General features: G+C 36.3%; 1 pseudogene; it reads left to right on the top strand.

The window, feature by feature from the left end:
* Nucleotides 1–1,356: 1,356 nt before the first annotated feature.
* Nucleotides 1,357–5,166, top strand: LOC129081051 (F-box/WD repeat-containing protein 11-like; annotated as a pseudogene).
* Nucleotides 5,167–6,933: the final 1,767 nt, after the last annotated feature.

The following is a 6,933-nucleotide window of genomic DNA, read 5'->3' as shown; positions in this document are numbered from 1 at the left end:
TCCATACAAACAGCTGGAAACCTACTTTGTCCCATCCTAGATAGCTTTTTTTATCAACACTATGCATAGCGTTGTGCTACAGATTGCCATCCTAAATGTTTAATCTAAAAGCTACTATGACCCCTTTTAACCTCAAAAGACTAAGAAGAAAACTGTATCCTAAAAATGTATATTCAGAAGGGATAACTAACAGTGATTATCAAATACAATCTGGCAAACTCCCAAGAAGCAGTAACTACTGAAATAAGACATGGGGCATGAAAGTGAATTGCTAAAACCTATTTTGTAAGCTCTAATTATTTAACATAATTTAGAAATAGGATTAACTTACCATTTTATGAATGGAATTCACTTTTTAACTACTAAATAAATCAATATTTACAAAAATAGAGGTATATTTATGTTTATTTTAATATAAAACAATGGCCAAAATAATACCTAAATTGATAGAAATAAAATCATATTTTCTTTAAAAAAGTGGTAGTATATGCAATAGAGAAGTGGAATTTCGTTGAAGTAAGAACAAATTGAGAAGACAAAGCTAGGAAAGTGAGTGGTGGCTGAAGCCGCTGTACACATGAGGTTTGTGCAGTGTGAGGGGTGTGTTGGGAGTCTGTGACTCTGTGCTATGCAGGGTGGGGAACTACATAGGAGCTCACCACATGCGAAGTAAGGAATGGGGAAAGCCCTATTCTTTAAGAAAAATAGTAATTTAAAATAATTTTGAAGAGAGAAAGTAAGGAAAATTTATTTTTCATGATCCAGGCTCTTGGTAAAAGTAAAATAGAAATTGCTTCCCATGAAATTTTTATGGCAATTATCTAGGTATGGGAATTAAATTTGCACTATTTATCTGGTTAAAAAATATGAAAGAAAATAATTTAATGTATTCCTGGATTTGTATTTCCTTTGGGTCCCAAGCAGGGAAATAAAAAAAGAAAATCCACTGTAGGGAACTGACCCGAAACCAGGCTTCATAGAAATGCCATAGAAAGTTACAAAAGTACATCAGCCCCAATTAAACTTAATAAAATATTTTAAGAAATAAAACTCTGTGAATGATATTCATCAGGGAAAATTTAAAAATACTAGATACATAAAAATTATATATTAGAATTATTGAATTTTACAGTAGTCTGAATAATGGCTCCCAAATATGTCGACATCTTAATCCCTGGAGCCTGTGAATATGTCCTCTTCCATGGTAAAAGAGGCTCAGCAGGTGTGATTAAGTTAAAGATTTTAATATGGAGACATTATGCTGAATTTCCCTCTATTCACTATATCCTTATATGACTGAATGGAGTTATAGTCAGGGAGAAAGCAATGTGATGACAAAAAGCAGACACTAAAGTGATGTCGCATTTAGTCGAAGAATCAAAGAATGCCAGCAGCCTGTAAAAGAAAGAAGAGTCAAGGAACAGAGTCTACCCTAGAGCCATCAAAAAGAACCAGACCTGATGACATCTTGATTTTAGCCCATTAAGAGCTCACTTTTTCACTTCTGACCTTCATATTTTTTTAAAGTCCTCACCCAAATATATGTTTTATTAATTTGAGAAAGACAGCAAGGAGAGAGAGAGGGATAGAGCATGGGAGAGAGAGAGGGGGAGAGAGAGAGAGAGAACATCAATGTAAAAGAGAAATGTCAATCAGTTGTCTCCTATACACCTTGACAAGGATCAACCTTATAACCTAGGTATGTGCCCTGACCAGGGATCGACCCTGCAACCTTTTGGTGGACAGGATGACACTCCAACCAACTGGGTCACTGGGCCAAGGCTGACCCTCACATTTATAAAAGAATAAACTTGTGTTGTTTCCATTCACTATGTTCCAATTAACTAAAATAACTATTGTAATACTGATCACAAATTACCATGATAATCTGTTAATAATAAACTAATACACATATAAATAAATATGTGTATAAATACACATATGTGTATTAAAGTGTGAAATAAGGACACTTAAAAAGCTTAAATTGTTAGAATAAAAATCAAAAGTTTTTCTGAAGAGAGGAGACTATAAATATATATATATGTATACGTGTGTGTGTGTGCGTGTGTGTGTGTGTGTATGAGTGATAGAAGCAGATTGGGGGAAACCACTAAAAATCAAATAGTAGAGATTTCCAAAATTGTAATAACTCAAATTAAAAATTCTATGAGGTAAACAGCAGAATACACACAGCTAAAAAAAAGAACTAGTTGCATGCATGAACCATCTGAAGAAAATACAGAGAATTCAATATAAGAAGTCAGAATTATAAAATTAAAAAAAAAGTTTAAGAGATATTTTGGAGAATAAAATAAGAAAAGATAATACATATCTAAATGTACAGTGTTTGGAGATAGAAAATATTGAAAGGAATTTCATCTGAGACATTTCTAGAATGATGAAAGATACAACCTTCACATTCAAGAATAATCAGTTATTTAAAAAGAAAAATTCATATGTAAATGCATTGATCAAATTGGAGATCACTAAAGACAAATAAAAGACATAAAAAACAGCCAGGAAATATTTACTGCACATCTATTTATATATATATCTATATATCTATATCTATATCATCTATATCTATATCCGTATCTATTTATATCTACCTATCTCTCTCTCTATATATATATATGCACACACACACAGACACACATACATGGTTGAAATCTGTGAAAACATTATATTTCAAGAATACATTTTATAAAGATTCAGTGTTTTAGACATACAGAACCAAAGGTCTCTTTGTATGTTTACTGCAAAACAGAAGAGAAGGGAGTACCAAAGTATATGTTCAGATATTTTTCTAATTTATAAATTATGTTAAATACATATATGCTACATGTATTAATACATACATGTGTGTATTAATACATGTATGTATATAATACACATATACCGTTACACATGATACATATTATATACATATAAAATACATATTATAATGCATATAAATTACATTATATAATGTAACAATTTATAAGATAAAGTTCTGACTCCTTTAATTTTTTTCATTTAAAATGTAAGTAGAAAAGAATTTTTTTAAGGAAAAATATGAAAATATGGCAAAATAGCATTGATAATGACAATGGCATATACCACCTTTTATACCCAGTTACCCTAACTTATATTTTGTTTCTTTTTCAAGAATGTTTCCTAACACTAGAAATTGTTCAGAATACTTTTTTCACTTTTATTTCTATGCATTTTTTTAATCATCCAACTCTACCTTGCAACACATACCAACCATTTACTCATGTTTTCTATCAGAATGCAGTAATCTTTTTTGGTCTAACTCAATTTGTCACAAGGTCCATGATTACTCTAGAACTCATGTACACATACTTTTATAGAATAGCCCTGGATAAAAACAAAACAAGAACAATAAAACAGGCTGGTGGTCCAGGCGGGCTGACAGCTAGAGTGGGTGAGATTATCGCCTCCCTCTCGGCAGCCTCCCCTGTGTCATCCTTGGCCGCGGATGTTCTGAGCAGGAAGAGCCAGGTGGGACTGCTGGGGGCCGCTGGGGTCGTCATGGAGCTCAACATAGTCTTGAGGACAAGACCTCTGAGCTCATGAGCATTTCAGTTATGGAGGATCAAAAGGAAGTCCAATAAGCAAAATACTCTTTGGCAGATAAGTAATGGAACCTCATCTGTGATTGTCTCCAAAAAGAGGCCATCAGAAGGAAACTCAAAAAGGAAAAGACTTAAGTATTACGTATTAAATACTTATTAATTATATATTACATAAATATTTTAACCAGTGGTCTGAATGAGATGAAGTGGAATTTGTGGAGCACCTTATTTCCCAAATGTGTCATTACCAGCATGGACATATTAATTCATGCCTGAAGCCCACGTTGCAGCAGGGCTCCTTTACCACTTTACCAGAGCAAGGCATAGATCACATAGCAGAAAACATTCTTTCCTATCTGGATGTCAGGTCTCTGTGTGCCGTAGAGCTGGGATGTAAGAATGACAGCATGTGAATCAGAAGGGAATGCTTTGGAAGAAGCTGATTGGATGAGTGGTGCTTACAGACCCTCTGCGGAAGGGACTTGCAGAAAGAAGAGGGTGGGATCAGTACCCATTCAAAAACAAACCCACAGATGGCCCTCCCACTTCATTGCGTAAGTCATTGTACCCAAAGATTATCCAGGATATAGAGACTCTAGAATGTAACTGATGATGTGGATGACAAAACTTGCAGAAGATTAAGTGCCACTCTGAAAATAGTAAAGGCACCTACTGTTTACAGTATGACAGTGAAAAAATTATCAGTGGACTATGAGATAATTCTACTAAGAATTGGGATAAAACCAGCTTGGAATGGTTGAGTGTTAACGGGATACACCAGCTCTGCACTTTGTCTCCAGTATGAGGAACAAACCATTGTGACTGGCTCTTCAAAGTCTATAGATTCTGCGATAGATTCTAGAGATTCTGAGATGTGAATGGGATGTGAACATGGGTGAAGTTCTGATCACATTGATCCACCATAATGAAGCTGTACCGAACTTAATGCTTCAGCAATGGGCTGACGGTGACCTCTTCCAAGGACCACTTCATTGTTGCATGGGACATGGCTTCTGCCACTGATATCACTTTATGCCTTGTCTTTGGCCACTGCACTGCTGACCATGTAGTAGACTTCGATGATAAAAAATACCTTGTGTCTACCTCTGGTGACAGAACCATCAAAGTCTGGAGCATGAGTACCTGAAAATTTGTTTATACTCTGAATGGGCACAAGAGAGGCATTGCCTGTCTCCAGTACAGGGACAGGCCGGTTTCTAGTGGATCATCAGGTCATACCATCAAACTCTGGAATATCAAATGTGGTGCCTGTTTAAGAGTTCTAAAGGGACATGAAAAACTGGCGCAATGTATCTGGTTTGACAACACGAGAATTGTCAGTAGGGCCTGTGATGGGAAAATAAATTTTGGGACTTGCAAGCTGCTCTTGACCCTCCAGCCCCAGATGTGTTTGTGCACATTGTTAGAACATTCTGGATGTGTGATTCGACTACAGTTTGATGAATTTCAAATCATCAGCAGCTCTCATTATGACACTATTTTGGTTTGTTATTTCTTAAATGTGACTCCCAGCACCCAGAGCGAGACTCATTCTCCCTCCAGAACATACACTTACACATCCAGATAACAACCTACTCTTCACCCATTTCAGAGTTTCCTGGTCTTGAATTATTGACTAAATGGCTACCAAATGCCTAATGGAGTCCTTCACAGCTGATTTGTGAAGCTGGAATTGGATCTAGATCCTGGGTAGATACAAAGAAGCCTAATCCTTCAAGTTCTGACATTTCTCCCCTCTGATTCCAGCCTCAACTTTGAGGATTCCTTAGTTTCACCAACTTCAAGTAGGACAAGAAGCCTATTTCCTCCCTTCATCAGTGAAACAAATCTAATGTTTCAAATGTCAATGATTTATGTAAAAAAAAACAGTCTGTTTTCCAGGCCTGACAGTCAAGAGAAGACTTGGTCTCTAATTTATACTGATTGCTTTTCACTTTGGTCTATTAAGAAATAGCATCCTTTAGTGAAATTTTGGGTGCCAAACATCTACTCAGAATATCCAGGGCCTAGAAGTTTCCTTTTGACCGTCCACGTCATTCTGTATTCTGACTTGTATTAAGAATATGTTGGATAACGGAAAAGTTTCTCTGGATTGTTTTAGTAATATTTTTGGATTTACTTCCTTTCTGTACAATTTCTCTTAATTTAAAGAACTATAAGCCATGTTACATTATTTCCCAACAGGTAATATAGCTCTTTTTTTATTAACTGTTCTTTGTACTCCAACCATCTTCTGATATTTGGTAGAGTCACTCCTTTACACATGTGCTTGCCTCCTAATTTAAAATACTGTAACTGCATGTACATGTAATGAACATATAAAAGTTTAACCTCAAGATTGCTGGAGTCAGAGCCCCATGCCTGAAACACTAATACAGACTGTGTTTTCACTTAGCAGTGGGCCCAGCTCAAGAACCTGATTCCAGTGTTGATACAGACTGCTTAGAACCCTTCCTGCAGTGTTCATAGGGTGTTTTTTATTTTGTAATTGTCATTGTTTGTGTGGTATGTTTCTAATGGAAATCTTGTCTTAAAATGTGATTTTTAAAGTTTAACTCAGAATGTTTTATTTGTTGAGCAGTTAATACAATAGGGCATTACCTGAATTTTGTTGTTGTTGTTGCTCTTTTCCTCATGAGTACTCCTGAATACCAGTGGTCACTTCCCATAGTATTCTTTTCACTTCACTGTCATTCTGTGTGTTATTAACCCTAAGGAGGGAAGAACATACTGACTGCCTCTAGAACTTATGCCACCTGGCCTTGTCAAAATGGTAGCAGGCCCTGCTTGCATGTTGGAGCCTGTATAGCAGATCAAGCTGGTTAGAGGCTCATCCTGAGTGAAAGGGTACTCCTATGTGGTGCAAAGCCCCAAACTCAGGAATCTAATCCCCACCATCCTGGTGTCTCTTGCTGTTTGGGCCCTGGCAGGTTCTCAAAGCTCCTGAAGGCTCAGCAGCTGAAATGTCTGAGTGGCTATGACATGCTGACCATGCATAGAAAGGCTTTGGGCATCTGATTGGCACTCCTTTCCCCTTGTTCAATAATAGGTTTTGATTGGTCCTTTGTCATTGTTTTGAAATATCAGGGAATATGAATAACATTTTAAAGAACCAATAAAAACCTCCTGTTAATGAAACCTCTACTACTAAAGAGAAGGTCCTCAGGCTCTGTTTGGTCTTGTGTTGAGAAGAGTGTGGGGATCCAGGTGTGTACATGTGATTTTTTGGGGGGTAGGTTTTTTTTCCCCCTTTTTTAAATACGTCCCTCATTCCCACATGACTGAATTTCTGTTTTTGAAAAATTGAGCCTCAACGTGTCAAAAAATAAGGTTC

Source organism: Pteronotus mesoamericanus, unplaced genomic scaffold (assembly GCF_021234165.1).
Source record: "Pteronotus mesoamericanus isolate MK-2021 breed Mesoamerican mustached bat unplaced genomic scaffold, CSHL_Meso_final contig_94, whole genome shotgun sequence".
NCBI lineage: Eukaryota > Metazoa > Chordata > Mammalia > Chiroptera > Mormoopidae > Pteronotus > Pteronotus mesoamericanus.
Note: the sequence above shows the minus strand (reverse complement) of the source record. Positions and strands in the feature narration are given on the sequence as shown.